The sequence below is a fragment of the Meriones unguiculatus genome, chromosome 21, assembly GCF_030254825.1.
Source record: "Meriones unguiculatus strain TT.TT164.6M chromosome 21, Bangor_MerUng_6.1, whole genome shotgun sequence".
In the NCBI taxonomy this organism is placed as follows: domain Eukaryota; kingdom Metazoa; phylum Chordata; class Mammalia; order Rodentia; family Muridae; genus Meriones; species Meriones unguiculatus.
In genome coordinates this window covers 11,661,157-11,678,182 of record NC_083368.1, presented here as the reverse complement: position 1 = coordinate 11,678,182, position 17,026 = coordinate 11,661,157, and the positions used below count along the sequence as shown (strand labels likewise).

The window sequence follows — 17,026 nt, the reverse complement described above, 5'->3', positions numbered from 1 at the left end:
CCTTGTTCAGTGGTAAGGTACTATGGCTTCTAGTCCCAACTGTTAAATAAGGAAAAATTCATCGTCAAATGCACAGTCTTAATAGAGGTTTTTATTAAGAAAAACATTTGTGAAGCTAAGGGCAGAGCTTAGGGGCAGAATGCTTGGGGTCCCTGGTTGGGGGGGGCACAAAAGAAAAAAAAAGACTTGGACAGGCTTCTTGTTTAGTGGGAGAAAACCCCTCTTCCTTTTGGCCTAAGAAAATGTTCATTGCAGAAAATAATACAAAATGCACAGCTGGAGGATAAAAGCTATCTAAAATCCCAATAACCACATAATCAACAAATAGTCAGTGTTTATGTTGGGGTGTGTTTCTTCTTGCTGGAGATTGAATCCAGGGCCTCATGTATGCCAGGTGAGTGCTACCATTGTGACGAGCTATACTCACAGCCTGGCACACTTCTTTAAGATTGTTTTTAAATGCAAACAAACACACACACTTTACTTTGATCAATATGAGGTTATATAGGAAATATCATTTAGCACGTCACTGTGGCCCGGCTCCATATTACAACCTCCAGATTTGCATTTCCTAGCCTAAGCCATCCCCTGAAAACATACTTTCCCCCTATCCTTCTCCTGTTAAATGTCCTCAGAGGTTTTCTACTCCTACTTCCTATACATAAATTCCAAATCATTCTAGTCGTTATTCAAGGCCATTCAACTTGATTTCCCATTTCACCATCCATTGCTTTCCTAGACGTGGCGAAAGTCTGGAGTGGCGAAAGTCTGCTCTCTCTCTAGTCCCTTGCTGCTGTTCCCTGCCTCTGCACAAAGTGTTCCCTCCCAGCTGGAAGATTATCCCTTCTGTTAGAACCCCAACATTCCCTACTGTTGGGACCCCACACTACTTCCTAAGCTTCACTGATTGCTGGTCTTCTCCAGAAAGCTTGTCCTCACCGCAAGGCTCCCAGTGAATGCACAACAAACTAAGCCAAATGCTATTTTCTTGACAGGAGGGAAAAAAAAAGTTATCAGTTTTGGCAAGCCCTCAAAACATACTTTCCTTCTTCAGACGTGTGTGTTTGTGTGTATCAGGATCAACCTACGTGCACAAACGCTGTGGTAGATTTTGTGAAGACTAGAGGGTACTCTCAATAATTTCACACTTCACTCCCATTAGTATTTCTCCCATTTATAAAAATTCTGTCTGTCTACGTTTACACAGAAGTGTGCGTGTCTTTGTATAGTGTGTATATTTATTAACTACAGTATGGAAGGATTTTGCACTGTCTTTCCTGTAGACTGCCACTCTAAGGTACCAGGTAATCTCACAGTGCCTGTGACTCCTGGGTGACCATGGGGTTTGGTAAACAACATCTCAAAGCCACACACATGGCAAGGACAGGAGTTTTCTATAGATTGTCTTACCCAAGAGAGGTTTCTTCTTAGGAGTCAACTCTTTAAAAAAAAAAAAAAAGTTTTTTAAATTTAATGTGTAGGAATGTTTACCTACATGTTTGTATGTTCACCATATGTACGCCTGGTGAACTCAGAGGGCAGAAGAGAGCACTGGATCTCTTGGAACTGTAGTTACCGCCAGTTGTAAGCTACCAAATGGTTCCTCTGCAACAGTGCAAGTGCTCCTGACCACTGAGCTAACTCTCCAGCTTCCACATATAACCCCCCTTTCAAAACAGTATCTTGCTGTGTAGCCCAGACTGGCCATGAGCTTGTAATCATCCTACCCCAGCCTCCTAAGGCCTGAACTAGGGTCATAGGTGCAGCTAATATGCCCAGTTGAGGGGCTGGCTTATTTTAGAGTAATCAGGATATGAACATGCAGTTTCAGCCTCTCCCAGAGACTATATTGCCAAATTGTTTGGCTGACCTTCACCCATTGTTGATCTAGTAAGCTCCGAGCCATGTACAGAAGAATCAATGGTAGGGTCATATGACACCCAGACTGTGAGTTTATTGTTGTTGATGACATTGTCATGAGGCTGCCTCCTGAACCCTGGCTTTATCCCACTCAACTCTCTCTTTTCATCATAGTCTCTCCCTAGATTCCATCCACTCTGCGGCTTTAATGCCACCTCTCTCACAGTGACCATCCATTCAGAGACCCTTGCTTGTCATCACAATCCAGATCTTGCCATTGTGAAGTCCACCTGTTTAAAGGAGGTGATAGGTAGCTCTTTCCTACCATTTTTACCAGGTGGACAAAGCACCTTTCACCCAAATCCTCAAGGAAGACACTGGAGAGGTATTATAAATGTCTCCTCTTCTTTGCACCTCTGGCCCTTCAACCTACAGGGATTAACAACCACCAAGCTCTGCCAGTTCAGCAACTTTTTGTTTTGTCTCTTTTGAGACAGGATTTCATTATGTAGCTCTGGCTGTCCTGGAATTCACTATCTACATAACCCAGGCTGGCTTAGAACTCAAAGAGATTTGCCTGCCTCTGCCTCCTGAGTGCTGGGATAAATGGCAGACACCATCATACCTGGCTCAGTTCAGTAAGTTCTTGAAGAAATTTGTCTTCTCTTTTTCAATGTTTGTCTTATTTAGAGTTTTATTACTATGAAGAGACATCATAACCAAGGCAACTCTTTTTTTACATGTATTTATTAATTTAATCTCTTTACAGTCTGATCCCAGCTCCTTCCCTCCTCTCCTCCCAATCTTGCCCTCTCCCAATTCCCCTCTCTCCTTTTTCTCAGAGAAGGGAGAGGCCCCCAAGGGGTATCAACCCATCCAGGCACCTCAAGTCACAGTAAGACTAAGCACATTTTTGTTTTGTTTTGTTTTGTTTTGTTTTTCAAGACAGGGTTTCTATGTGTAGCCTTGGCTGTCCTGGACTCTCTTTGTAGATCAGGCTGGCCTCAAACTCAGAGAAATCCACCTGCCTCTGCCTCCCTGAGTGCTGGGATTACAAGCATATGCAACTCTTATAATGGACACTATTTAATTGGGGCTGGCTTACAGTTTCAGCGGTTTAGTCCATTATCGTCATGGCAGCATGCAGGCAGGCTTGGTGCTGGAAGAGGAGCCGAGAGTTCTATATCTTGATCTGCAGGCAGCAGAAGTGACTACAATGCCACACTGGGAGCAGCTGGAGCATAGGAAAACTCAAAGCCCACCCCCCACTTCCTCCAACAAGGCCACAGCTCCGAATAGTGGCCCTCCTTGTGGGCCATTCAAACACATGAGTCTATGGTGGCGGGGCATTCCTATTCAAACCACCATCCTGCTCACTTTCCCTCCTGCTAATCTATTCAAAGACTCTTTCTAGGGTAGTACAAAAGCCACCTGAGTGACTCTCTTGTATACACGGTGGTGTGGGATCTTCTTTTGGGGGTGTCATAGCACTACAGTTGTCTTAGTTGATCTTTACCATAGCCAACCCAACAAACAGCTGCAGACATTACTTGCAGGCATCTCTGTCCTCAGGTCAACATGTGGAAGACTCATTTTGCATGTCCCACCTGAGCAAGCCTAACGAAGGTTTTGCCAGGATAAGTTCACAGTGAGCCTTATAACTAGTATCCGTAGGAAGATTGCCCCACAACCAAAGTCCACTTTTCCCACACCTTATCACCAGGAGAGCGGGGCAGAACTCTGGAGACTCAGAGTTGAACATGCAAACTGTGAGTGAGTGCCCAGTAAGGAAACCACCAAAATGGCTGCTCCATGGTTGGTGGTTGGGGTTATTCCACATAAAAGAGAGTGAACATCCATAGTCACTTGGAGCCGTCCAGAGCAGAGAGAAAATGAAGCAGACTGGACATGGCCAGTTCTATCTGCAACACACTAGCAAAAAAGAAAACAGGGAGAACAACAGGACCAGGGGGAAAGTCTTGCCTTTATATAGAGAATGAATATGTATCTGGGAGCGGGGAAGCCTATGAACTGCAGCAGCCTGGGAGCTAGCATAGTGGAGGAGTGGGGGAGGTGAGAAGGGCCAGGTGGCTAGCATGAACTTTGAGATGCGTAACCAGTACCTGGAGGCCAGTATGGGCTGTGATATGCAGCCACAGGTCAGTGGAGAGACATATGTCCCTTTCACCAGAGTAAAGGGAAGATAATGGAAATGACCCGTTTTGGCAGAGTGAGCCCTGCTTCACAGGTTCCTCAGGAATTATCTGCCAGAAATCCTGTATTCCAGCTTGAACTGAACCTAGACTGACATTTCTGGACATATTCACTGCTCCCTGGAGTTTGAGGTCTAACACAGGCCAGCGGAGGGTTGCCATTATGAATAGTCACATTGGCCTGTAGATTCTTGCTCTGCTCCAACACCGTATCTTCTGCTGTCAATTTCCATTGCTCTCTCTTGTACTTCTTGCTTTTTCTCCCTCTTCTCCTGTCTCCTCCTCTCATCCCCCCTTATGCTTTTATTGATATATAATTGATGTATCCCAAGACACACACGGCATGTATTCAATATGCAGTTTATTGAGTTTGAACATGCCATAGGCTTATGCCCTCACATTCATTCTTCCTGTTCTCTTTGTGTTCACAGAGCAGAGAAGTGTGTTGTGTGTTTCCTTTTTTTTTTCTTTGTCTATTTAGAAACACAAATAAGATGTTACTGTTACTCACTAGCAATGTTTCTTCACTTCATTAATTAAAAATTCAACTCCTTTCCATAGTTCACGGTGCTCTGCAAGACTGGGACACACTGTCCTTTCCAGTGTCACCCTGCCCTGCCCCTGCCCTCTCCTACCCTCCAGATCATTTGATTCACAGAGGCACAGAGATCTTTCCTGGTCACAGTGCCTGTTTCCTCCTGCTATGGCTGATTCATAGGCCTCTTTTAGGTTGTACCTTAGGCTGAAGCCCCAATGACTTACATAAGCCGGTGCTTTCTCTTTTATCCAGAGAACCCGGCACTTTCTCTCTTATCCTGGTGGCTGTCATTTGGTCAATAGCTTGTTTGATTTTGGTTTCATCTATTAATCTGGAAGCAAATGAAGTAAAGTTAGAAACTGCATCTTCTTGTTCAGCGATGTCTTCCCTATGCCCAGCACAAGTGGAGGCACTCAGCAACTGTCAATATGCTAATGGGTAAAAGACGTCCTACTTTTAGGGATTTATGAAATGGTAGGACACATTAGTAATCCAAGGGGTGCTAGTTTAGCTGTGAATGATTTTCTCTTTGCTTCCTGCGTGTCCACTGAGCCTCACTTTTTCATAGACATTGCATGAACAGTTCCTCTGGCTAGCCCTGGGAACTGGGAGCCAAAGTTGACTTAGACTTTGATCTTATCCAGAGTTTATCAGCTAAGCAGGAATAGACCACACTTACATTTTTATGGAAAATACACACCAAGGAACGGTTGTAGGTTTTTATAGGAGTAACAGCTTCCTGTGTAACACTTGATGAGCTCATTTATCCAAGAATAGGCAGGTGTCAGAGGAAGGGTTTGGACCCTTTTGACCCAGTCACTATGGTGATGGCCAGGTTAATTACAGTCAGTACAGTCCAGGGTCAGGAGAGCTGTGCTGACTCATCCAGTAAATACAACAAAGGTCAGGCCAAGCCAGGTTAGAAGGTTAGGGGTCATCCACAGGGGCAGCAGGTACCTCAGTGATATCACTCTGGCTAACACAAGGGATATTTGCACTGAAGACTTTCTTTTCTAAGCCATGGCTTTCCAGCTAGGACTAAGCCCAGGTCTTTTCAAAAAAGGTTGAGCAACACCCTGCCTTCAGGAGAGCAATGCTTGCCTCTGGTGCCACTCTCGAGTGATGATATCTTCATGAGGCTGTTTCTGCAAGTAAAATAGGAACAATGGAGGCATATATGGCTGGTTCGTCTCTAAACTTTACATTGATTAGTTTCTTCCTATCTTCAGATTATACCACAGGTGTGATTTCATGCTGTTGGCCCCTATATTTTCTTTCCTCACTGCTTGTCTCTCTTCCTACTTTCTTCAGTCCTGGGAACTGCCAAAATCAGCATGATCTGGCTGTGCTGCAGAGGAACACAGTAGGTATTTGTGAGGTCTGCCCAGTAGTCTAGTGGCTTGCGAAAGTATGAGATTCTAGGTCAGGTAGATGGTAAGAGAGATAAATGATTTAAAGGCTGCTGCTGCCATTCCAGTAGCCGTGATCGATGGAGGCATTGTCATAGGAGGCCTTGGAGCATCCTGTCAAGGATTGCTCTGTTTTAAAGTCACCTTAGCCAAAGTCATGGTCCTTTCTGGAGTAACCCAGAATGATCACTGATACTACAAACATCTCTAACTCTAACTGTACTGAGTCCAGGGCTCCTCTGGGCTCAGTTGGGGCTCTCACTGGACCTGCACTTCATCTTCTGTCCCCTCACTTCATTAAGTATTGAGCCCACAGGGCATTCTTTTGGGGGTGGGGTATGATATTGGCATACTTTTAAAAAACTTTTATTTTCATTCCTTATATCTTTTCTCCCTACTCCACCTCAATCCCTTCCAACACCCAATCATCAGATAGGAGAGAGAAAGGGTTAGTGGGAGGATGGCGCAGTTCTCTTAGCTGCTTCCTGCTGGTTAGGGTCCTCGTGTTCCTTAGAGTCGGTCCAATCCTTGTTTCAGGAGATCTCCAACTTCTTGTCTCACTGCACCAACAGCAACAAGAACTGCCGTGGGGAAGCAGCAGCCTTGTTCTTTCTCGGAGCTTCCACACTCTCTGGGCTCCAGCATTTAGCCTCTCTCCAGAGTCCTCAGATTTAAACTATCTGCAGCTGGCAAAGAGCTCCTCTCAGAGCCTGCATAAGGCAAAGAGTTTACTGCTGAGGACCATCTGAATCAGTCCCACATCCCACACCTGGGATTAAAACAAAAACATTTATATCTGCAACAGGTGGAGACAGGGTTTCTCCGTGTAATAGAGCCCTGGCTGTCCTAAACTAAATTTGTAGACCAGGCTGGCCTCAAACTCACCGAGATCTGCCTGTTTATGCTGGGATTAAAGGTGTGTGCTACTACGCCCAGCTTGGGAGAGCTCTAAACTCCATTGGAGAGTCTATTTTCTGGGATATAGACTTGCAACCTATTGGCTTGCCTAGCTGAAAGATGTAGGACTATCAGGTACAATTAGATGGAAATAAACCGGAGAGGATCCTATTCTCACAGCCTTATAATCTAGCAGAGAAGAGATACCTTCAACAAATAAAGGCTGGCACAATAGAAATCACTGTTAGAATTGGAGGCTAAAGAAAAGGTGAGATGAAAGTTCAAATGGGGCCTGTGGTGGTTTCAATAAAAAATGGCCCCCATAGGCTCATAGGGAGTGGCACTATTAGGAGGTGTGGCCTTGTTGGAGTAGCTGTGGCCTTGTTGGAGGAAGTGTGTCACTGGGGGTGGGCTTTGAGGTTTCAGATGCTCAAGTCAGGCCCTTTGTCACTCTTCCTGCTGCCTGCATATCTAGATGCAGAACTCTCCACTTCTTCTCCAGCACCATGTCTGCCTGCGTGCTGCCATGCTTCCTGCATAATGACAGTAAACTAAACCTCTGAACTGTAAGCCAGCCCCTAATTACATGCTTTACTTTGTAAGAGTTGCCGTGGTCATTGTCTCTTCACAGCAAGAGAGCAATAACTGAGGCAGAGACCTTGGTAACTTCTAGTAAACCTACAAATGAATCATATAAGACTATATGATTTATATAGCCTGTCTCGGCAGACGGAAGCATATTTTTTAGGACAGAGTCTTGATGTCTTTGAGCAACTTAAAGCTATATGGAGTCTAATACAGCAAAATATTAATATGGGAAAGAGCTTAGTTTGGAAAAATCATTTCTTTCTTTGCCTCAACCCATGAGGCAATAATAAATCTTTTTTATTACATTTATTTGTTAGTGTATTATAGAATAAAGAATTATTCTTTCTATATTTATCAATATAGTAAGGTATTATGGCATTAGTTTTCTTTAATCAACTAGTTCTCCAGTGACTGACACAGAGTGACTATGATTTATTTTTAAGCTGTAAGCATTATGCTGGACAGATTCTGAGCTACTCTAATCCCAGTACATTTAAAACCCACAGTTTTAATCAGTTGCCTATCTGATGACTCCTGGTGCAGCTCCTGCTCCATCAGTCTTTTCCTGCAGTCCTAAAGAGAGGAAGGTAGAGTTTGAGGTTCTGGGCTGGGGTTTGAGAAAGGAGAGGAGAGGAGAGGTGGAGAGGGAGAAGGCAAAGGAGCAGGAGGAGGGGAGATTAGACAAGATGGCTGTGAGCACATGGCTGTAGGAACAAACCGATGGAGCAGAAGCCACCCACGAGTCATCAGATTCCACTTCTTCCACTTCTGCCCAGTTATAGGCTTCTGCATCTTTATTTAGCCAATTGGGATAATTGGGAAACATTCCTTATCAACACATTGGTTACAGAAGGCAGTTCAAAATTTATAACAATGTCCATGGCAAGGTGGTAACCAGATCTCAAGGCACTGAAATCAGCATTTGAAAACAGTTGGATCATCCTCTAGTAGTGTATGGTGGGTGCAAGCATTCCACAATGCATTTGCAGAGATTAGAAGGACTACCTGTGGGAGCTGGTTCTCTCCTTTCACCACGTGAATCCCAGGGATTGGAACTCAAGTTGTCAGGTTTGGTAGAAAGTGCTTTTACCCACTGAGCCCTCTTGATGGTCCCCATAACCCTACATCTTACGTTTCTGATGCGTTTTGGTTTCTCAGACCTTGTTTTGGGATCTCTCTCCAGGATGCTACTTTCCTCACACCAACACTGGATCTCTTTTATCCTTCAAAACTAACATACTTCTTATCCACAGAGTGTTTGCCATCAGCATACAGTTGTACTGAAAAACACTGCTAAACTGAAGCCAAAAAGAGAAACGAGTCAGTGACATCACCACTGGACAAGTAGATTTGGGCAAGGCCCTTTGGTCTACAAATGTGGTGGTATTGACAAAAGAACTGAAAATCAAAGACTGACCAGACAGCCCAGTGGGTAAAGGCATTTGCTATCAAGCCCGAATATCTGAGTTCGATTCCTGGGACCCAAACGATGTAAAGAGGGAACTAAATCTCACAAGCTCTACAAATTGGCCTCTGACTACCACACCCTCATAGGAGAATACATGCTCCTCCACATAAATGAATAAATGTAATTTTAAAAAATTAAAGAAAGAAAAAGTTGAGAAGGAGGCTGTCAGGATTGGAAAGGGCTCCTTCAAGTATGCCTGGGTCTTGGGCAAACTGAAATGTGGGTGTGAGCATGGCATCACTGTTGGCTTCTCCTTGTGACTATCACTGATGCCCTGTGGCACACAGACTTTGTTAAGCACACAATTATACTCTCATCTCAGACTCCCTGGATGCTGCTGCTGATGTTGGTGAATCAGATGCTGATATCCATGAATGGGCAGACTACAGAACATTCCTTTCTGGCTTTCATGCTGGGTGTGAAACAGTTCACTCTTGGTGTCAACAAAATGTATCCCACTACAGAAATAGAGCCATTCCACAGCCAGACAAAACCTGAGGAAACTGCTAAGGAAGGCAACCCCTACATCCAGGAAATTGGCTACAACCCTAAGAGTAGCATTGAGCCAATTTCTTGTTGGAATGGGGACAACGTGCTTGGTTCAGGAGGTAGAATGTCACGTGTGAAGATGCCGGTGATGGAACCACACTGCTGTTCAGTTTTGGATTGCTTCCTACCACCAGCCTTTCCCAGACAGCTATGAAGTTAGAGGGGCAGTACTGTCCCTGTGGACTGAGTGGAGGCTGATGTCCTCAAACCTGACACGGTGCTTCCTTGTGATCTAGTTAATAGCACAACTGAAGTTAAAGTCTGTTGGAATGTACCACGGGGCTTTGAGCGAAGCTCTTCCTGGGGATAGTGTGGGCTTCCGTGCCAAGAATGCATCTGTTAACGATGCCCATGGTGGCACTGTTGCTGGCAACTGCCAAAAGGACGCACCAATGGGGAAGCAGCTGGCTTCCCCACTCAGGTGATTATCCTGAACCATCCAGGCCAAACTGGCTGTGTCACTGTTCTGGACTTGCCACACAGGTCCCACTGCCTGCTAATTTGCTAAGCTGAAAGGAGAAGCCGATGGTCATTCTGGTAAGAAACTGGAAGATGGTGCTGATGAGGTGGCTCAGTGGGTGAAAACACTTGCTGTCCATGCCTGATGATATGAGTTTGATCCCAAGAACCTGTGGTGGGAGAAGAGCACTGATTCTGGAAAATCATCTGAGCTCCACATGTATGTCATGGCATGCACACATATGTTACACACACATCCATACAGAGGAGGAAAGGGGGAGGGGAGAAGAAGGAGGAGGACGAAGAGGATCAAGAGGAGGAAGAGGCAGGAAGGAGGGAAGAGAAGCTGAAAGATGGCCCTAAATCCTTGAGATCTGCGGATACAGCTATCATCAGTATGGCTCCAAGCAAGCCCCTGCATGTTCTGAGCTTTGTCTGAAAAGGTCATTCTGCTGTCTGTGATAGGAAACAAATCGGTTGGTGTGGGCATTAGCAAAGCTGTGGGCAAGAAGACTGCTGGAGCTGGCACAGTCACCAAGTCTGCCTAGACAATGCAGAAGGCTAAATGAATATTATCCCTAACACCTGCCTCTCAGTCTTAATCAGTGGTTGGAGAATGGTCTCACAGCTGTTTGTCTCAACTGGTCATTTATGTTTAATAGTATCTAGTTATTGGTATGCTAAAACTTTCAGAAGAAATGGAGAATGTTTTGTGAATCGTGTGTGTGTGTGTGTGTGTGTGTGTGTGTGTGTGTGTGTGTGTGCGGTGTGACAGAGAGGAGGGAGAGAGGTTTACATTATTTATGTTAAAAATCAGTACTACTTGACCAAAAATCTCTCAGATATCCATTAAAACAAAGTTGAATAAGAAAAGAAAGGGAGGAAAAAAAAAAAACCCAGAAAAAACTTTGGACTTCCTTAATGACAACAAAAGAATGACAAAGTGCTCGGCAGACCGCGTAGTTCTAGGGACAATCAGCACAAGAGCCTGTTGCAGGTGTGTGGAAGGATCGTGCAGAGAGCCTGTGAGAGGCAGAGTCCCCCCCGCCAAGCTTTGCAGGAGCTACTCCAGAGGGTGAAGTGCAGTAGGTGCCAGGAGGGGGAGGTCACTCTGAAGCCTGCTTAGGTGAGGTGGGAGGCTGAGTCAGCAGGAAAAGGCAGAGCGTGGCTGACCTTTCTACTGCTGGGATCTACAGCAGAGGACTCAGCCTGGGGGCAGGATGGGGTGGGGTGGGGGTGGGGTCTGAAACGAGGAATGCAGAGAGCTCAAAGGACAGCCTGGTGGAGAGGAAGGCCCAGGGGTGAGCCGGGGAGGGCAGGCCCCCTGGAAGAGAGAGCCTTCTGGAGCCAGAAACCACACCTGTCTCCACCTTTCAAAGCTTTATCTACACGTTAAGCAATTTTATTTCCACGTTTTCACAGTGTGAGCAATTAGTTAAATAGTACCTAATTTACTTGTCTCTGAGCGACTGTGGGACAATCACCCTGAACTTCATCCCGTGCAGCACTGATCCTGGTTTCTATTACCTCATACCTTAGATTTCTGTAATGCATTTTAGTCGTCCCTGTCATGTGCAGACACCTATTTTGCTGGTGAGGGTATTTTATTTTTGTTTTCACATTATGTTTTGCAAGCATTCCATCCAATGGCTTCTCACCATCACATTCTAGATAGGAAAATTATTCCTTCCCTCTTGCTACCAGTGGCAGGAGGCCAGGTATTTGCTAGTGGCACTGCCGGCCTGCCCGCCCACCCCAGCTCCCTTTTCCTGAGCCCTGCAGCCCCACTCACTCTTTCACAATGGGTCAAAAGCCTGGGTTTCACCTGGGCTGCCTTTTTCTAAAATTTCTATTTATTTATATATATATATTATTTTTTTTTTATAAATTATTTTTATAATTTGTCCTCTCATCTCCTCCTGCCTCTGTCTGCTGCCATCACTGCTTGCTCATCATGCTTCAGCCAGACCTGCGCTTTGTTTTGTGTTTGGAGCCTGAGATGGAAGAAGGCTCCGCAAGTGTGTGGTTTTGTTCTTGTGACAGGGTCTCACTACGCAGCTCCCACTGGTCTGGAATTCACTGTGTATGGATCAGGCTGGCCTTGAACTCGTAGAGATTTGTCCGTCCCTTCCTCGTAAGTGCTGAGATTAAAGCAGATACCGTTGTGCCTGGTGGGTGTGTGTTTTTAAGGCGTGCCCTGCAAGCCACTGAAGGCTGTGAAATTAAGGCAGAGGGACAAAATTAACATTTTCAGCTTTGAATTAGACATGTTCATATGTTATGTGCTACATTTGAATATTAAGTCCATGTTTGCTCCCTAAGTATTTTCTATTTATGTCTGTACTTAACAACATACACATTAAAAGTGATTGTTCTTTGGCTTGCATGTGTGCATGTATATGCACGCATGTGTCTTTTTGTACAGTGGTGAAGGACACAGGCAGAGGACTTTTGGGTATGAGAGCAGATTAGCTTTGGCAACAAAACTCCAAGAAGGAAAACAGCCAAGAAAATATGAACTAGAAAATGAGCAGACGGCTCATTTGGGAAAGCGCTTTGAGTGGGAAAGTGGGGCAGTGCCGTCCGCGGCCCCAGACTGGTGGGGCAGGTCCAGGCAGCTCTCTGGAGCTCACCGGCCAGCCAGTATCAGTGTTCCAGGTACTGTGAAAAGAGAGGTGGAGAGCAGCTGGAGAAGGCATCCAGTGCTGTCCTCTGTCTACCTGCACGCACACAAAACAAGGCCCTACGATCTCTCTAAGAGTCAAGAACTGTACAGTGCACGGTAGCTTTATCCCGATGAGCTGTCTAAAGCAGGGGCCGCGAATCAGAGCGTTACCGTCCAGCAGCAGCCGCTCTGTTACATCGTGGAAACGGCTGGGAAGTGCTTCTGTCTCACACAGAGGCCCTGCAGGTAGAAGAGAAGCTGAAACCGGGTGCAGAGACCAAGCCCCGGCTCACCTGCCCCACTGGCAACCGGTGAAAGCTCAGAGTGCTGCGGAAGTCAAATCCCCGCTTCTCACAGCCCCACCCACAGCACCGAGCACCGAGGAGGTGCCAGGCAATGGCACTGCTTGATTCAAGGCAGGTGTGCCAGAACCCGCTTTAAAAGGTAACTGGCCTGAACAACACGGGGTCAGGACGCAGCCCAAATCTGCTTCTAGAGGTTTCAACTGGAACTGCAAATTGTCCCTCCCCCATAGGTGCAGTTTGCCACCTGAAACATCACGGCAGAGCAAAGAATTCAAAGCCCCTCAAAGAAGAAATGCTGACTGGCAGAATATTCTTTAGTCTGATGTACTTTTTATTATAGTTGTAATTTTTTTTATTTAAAATATTTTATTACCCAATTTCAATTTCTGCTCTTGCATGCATATCTCATAATGGTTTTGCTTTTGGCTGTATTTGCTCAGTTAAGTTTTAGGAGTGTTCTGGTTTTTTTCCTCACCCAGTCTGACTGGGCACACTTTCTTATTCTTCCTTCTCGTTACTGCCTCTTTTTCTCTCTCTCCTTTACCTGCTATTCTCTGTACCTCACAGCCATAACCTTCCACAGCTTTAAAAATCTTTAAAATTTGTGGACCCTAACAGTACCCCAACTTTCCTCTCTCCACTACTTCTTCCATCTATGCCTTTTTCAAAAATCCTAGTATACACTGTAGAATCCACTTTTTAGCTGATCCTATGAGATAAATCACCAAAAATCACAAAGTGCAAAGAAATGTACTTGTGTCAGTTATAAAGCATCCAGAATTTCTCAGTCATATAGCCTCTGGCTTTTACAGTGTTGATTTTTTTTTCCTTGGTGGTTATTGATCATCCAGTCTCCTCCCAGGAAATTGGATTTATTTGATTTACTCGGTAAGATTTTCCTGAAGAAGCAAGTCTCTGTGCGGTAGGGGGAGGCAGGCGCAGGCAGTGGTAACCACCCAGCTGATACCAGACGATGGCGCCAGAGAAGAAGCTGGGCAGAGAAACTCAGTCGCAGGCTGGGAGGCACTTGTAATAGCTTGTTTCCAAACACAAAACTTTCTGCCCTCTTCAGGCCTCAGCCACTGGCTGTTCTGCTCCTCAGGGGGCAGATGTGCCGCGAGGTTTCACCAGCTGGTCACCTATGGCTGCCCATGAGAATCTAAGGAACGACAACAAACAACCCAAAAGACTGTCATAGCCAAACGACACCAGATAGGAGATGACTAATGTGACGTGTTGCCCTGAATTCCCACAGAGGTGGAGCATTTGTTTAGCATTTAGAAGGCCCTGGATTCAAAACCTCAGCAAGGAGGGGGGGGAAGCAGGACCAAGATTTAACAGGAGCGTGGTGAAGAGTGCGCACCCACATTTGCAAAGGGGTTCAGACTGGGTTTCAGGAAAAACACAGGGGCAAGGGGGAGCTAACCTTTTGTGCCCTTGTCTACACTTCAGTCTCTTAACCTACCTGTCTCATCTCCTCTGAAGACTTTCCCCTTAGCCCCCACGTCCTGTCTACCCATAGAGGCTTTCAGATTCTGTCCCCCAGACATTTCATTTTATGGAGACTTTTTAACTCGACCAAAAAAGCCATGGCCATACATAGCATTCAGGCCGCTTGGCTTTTCTTTGTCACGCTTTAGTCAGAGATGAAATGATATTGTGTGATATGAGTATCTTTTTTGTAAACACTTTTTCTTTTCAATTGTCCTTTAAAAGGTGGGGGAGGTGGGGCGGGAAGAAGGGGGATTGCCGGCTAGGCTGTGGAGCTCATGAGCCACGGTGCTGTGCATTTGGAGGGAAGTCACCATAAGACAAAGTCCCTGTGGTGTAAGGAGCCCGTCAAGCTTGGCCACTGGGGGGGAATGTCCCCTTGACAGTATCACAGTCCTGTCCTTCCAGCTTGACAAAGCAAAACACACACGGTGCAATCATAACGACCTGGGAGTGATCTAGCTCTCCCTGAAGACAGCAACCTGCAGAAAACAAGCTTCAGAGTTCCAGGGCCAGAGATCAGTATATCACTGCTCAGCCAGGACCCAGGCAGCGGGACCACATCCACGTGACTTGCTCGACTCTTGGCCAAATAGATGCTGCATCCTCCCCCTCAGAGTGGCTTTTCCTTCCCTCCCTCCCTGTCCTCACACTGCTGTTACCAGGGCTCAGCTGTGGTAACCTTTGTTGCTCATTCTCATGGCAGCTTTTCTGCTCCCCTCTGCAGGGAGGAGCCCTGATCCTGGGAAGTTTACCTGGTTAGCTGCGGTCTCACTGTTGGTAAGTGGCAGGGTCAGGACTCTAGCCATGACCTAACTCCAAGGCCATTCGTGGTTTTCCACATCAAGTCTCTCTCATCTTGAGATCTCCGCCCTGTCCCCAAGCTACCTGTGGTTTCCTGCCCTGGCCAGATGAAGCTGCAGCAGCAGCTGCTTGGCTTCCTGGGAAACCTTCAGCAGCCCCTGATTTTCACTGCTGAGTCATTGCTCCTTTGCGCCTTGTCCTCAGCCGGAACAGTCATAGGAAAGTATCTGGAAACTCCCCTGGGTCTTATCAGCAAAGGATTTGGTGAACATAATTCCTCTGCTTTCTCAGACCTCACCTTGCCCTGAGAGAATGAGGAAGGCTGGGAAGGCATGAGTGTGAAAATGGGCTCTTGGAATTAGGAAAAGCTTTCCTTTTGCTAATACAGGGATCTGGCAGTCCCTGTAAACACACTAGTGCAGCCAGCCTCCAAGGGCCTGAGCACCACTTAGTCCGGTGCTCCCCTCCTTGGAGGCTTCTCGGCCCCTGCCTCACATCAGCCCAAAGCAGTACCTAGTACTGACCAAATGCCTAGTTTACTTGATGCAAGAGCCAGAGGTCAAGCGTGTTAGACGGGGTGAACTCAAAAAAGTTATTTAACCTCTCTGAGCCTCAGGTTTCTATCTGCCACTTATCAGAACTGAAGGGTTTGTGTAAAGCAACCATATTGCCTTCATGAATTCAGCCTGGCCACACTTATGGAGCAGTGAGTTTGCCTTAGTTGCCGGGCATTGTCTCTGGAAGAGGTGGAAAGATAGACATAGTCTTGCCTGAGGGGAGCTCACAGGACACAGGCCCATGGGCAAATTTTACAAAACTGTGAAGAAAATGCAGAAATGTATGTATAAAGGGTGCCCCAACAGCAGAGAGATGGCAGGAGGTTAGTTCAAAGCCTGGAGAAGCTGCTGCTGAGACTCTTGTGAGGAGGGCCTGGCACTGAGGGCACAGGAGTGACAGCTTGAGGAAAGACTTGTGCAATGTTCAATGTATAATGAAGGGAGGTGGAATGGCTTGGGACAAAAGAGCTCAGGTGTTGATGAGCCAAGCTGAGCTGGAGAGGACTTTCACCTTCTAACCTATGGCAGAGCAGGCAGGGCTGTCACTCATGAGAGAGAAAGGAGGGCGGGTTGGGGCAGGCTTCAGGGATGATTGTACAGAGTGAGGTTGTGGCTGTCTTCTGTGCGGTAGGGTCACTGGGGGAAGACTTTGACTTCTGAACACTCACAAGGGGGCACTCTGGTATGCCAGCTATCATGAAAGATGGTCTATCCAAGCCTAACCATAGTTAAGGTGAATGCCATCCGTCCCTTCCAGATGGGTCTAGGCAGAGGCCTTCCCTACAATCAGAGAAACCCAGCACATCTGGAGGAGCTGCCCAACCCAACCAAGAAGGCCACAGGAGTTAACACAAGGTCCTGCTGCAGGCCAGCAGCCAAACTGCAATTTGCACCCTTAGTGATTTGCTCCCAGCATTGGCTTTCTTAAGCACCACACTATTACCTCGGCTAAGGAATGATCTTTCAAAACAGAGTCAACTGTGGCTCTCCGATTCATTTCCAAACACAAGAATTATCCCCCCCCCCAATCTTAAACTCACTAATTCTCCTTCCACACAATGAGTCTGACATTCCATCTCCAGCTACGATGCCCATATTTAGAATACTTCAAATACTGTCCCAGGAAAACACACTGTAAACAGGAGAGCAGGGGTGGGGGTGGAGAAGAAGGCAGGGGGAAAGGGATGTGGCAGCTGCCAGCACCTGTTCTCGCAGGACTGCAG

At 46.3% G+C, this 17,026-nt stretch overlaps 1 pseudogene; it reads left to right on the top strand.

Annotated features, from left to right (window-relative positions):
• The window catches only part of LOC110558429 (putative elongation factor 1-alpha-like 3), a 105,185-nt pseudogene extending 92,224 nt beyond the window's left edge, over positions 1–12,961 (top strand).
• Positions 12,962–17,026: the final 4,065 nt, after the last annotated feature.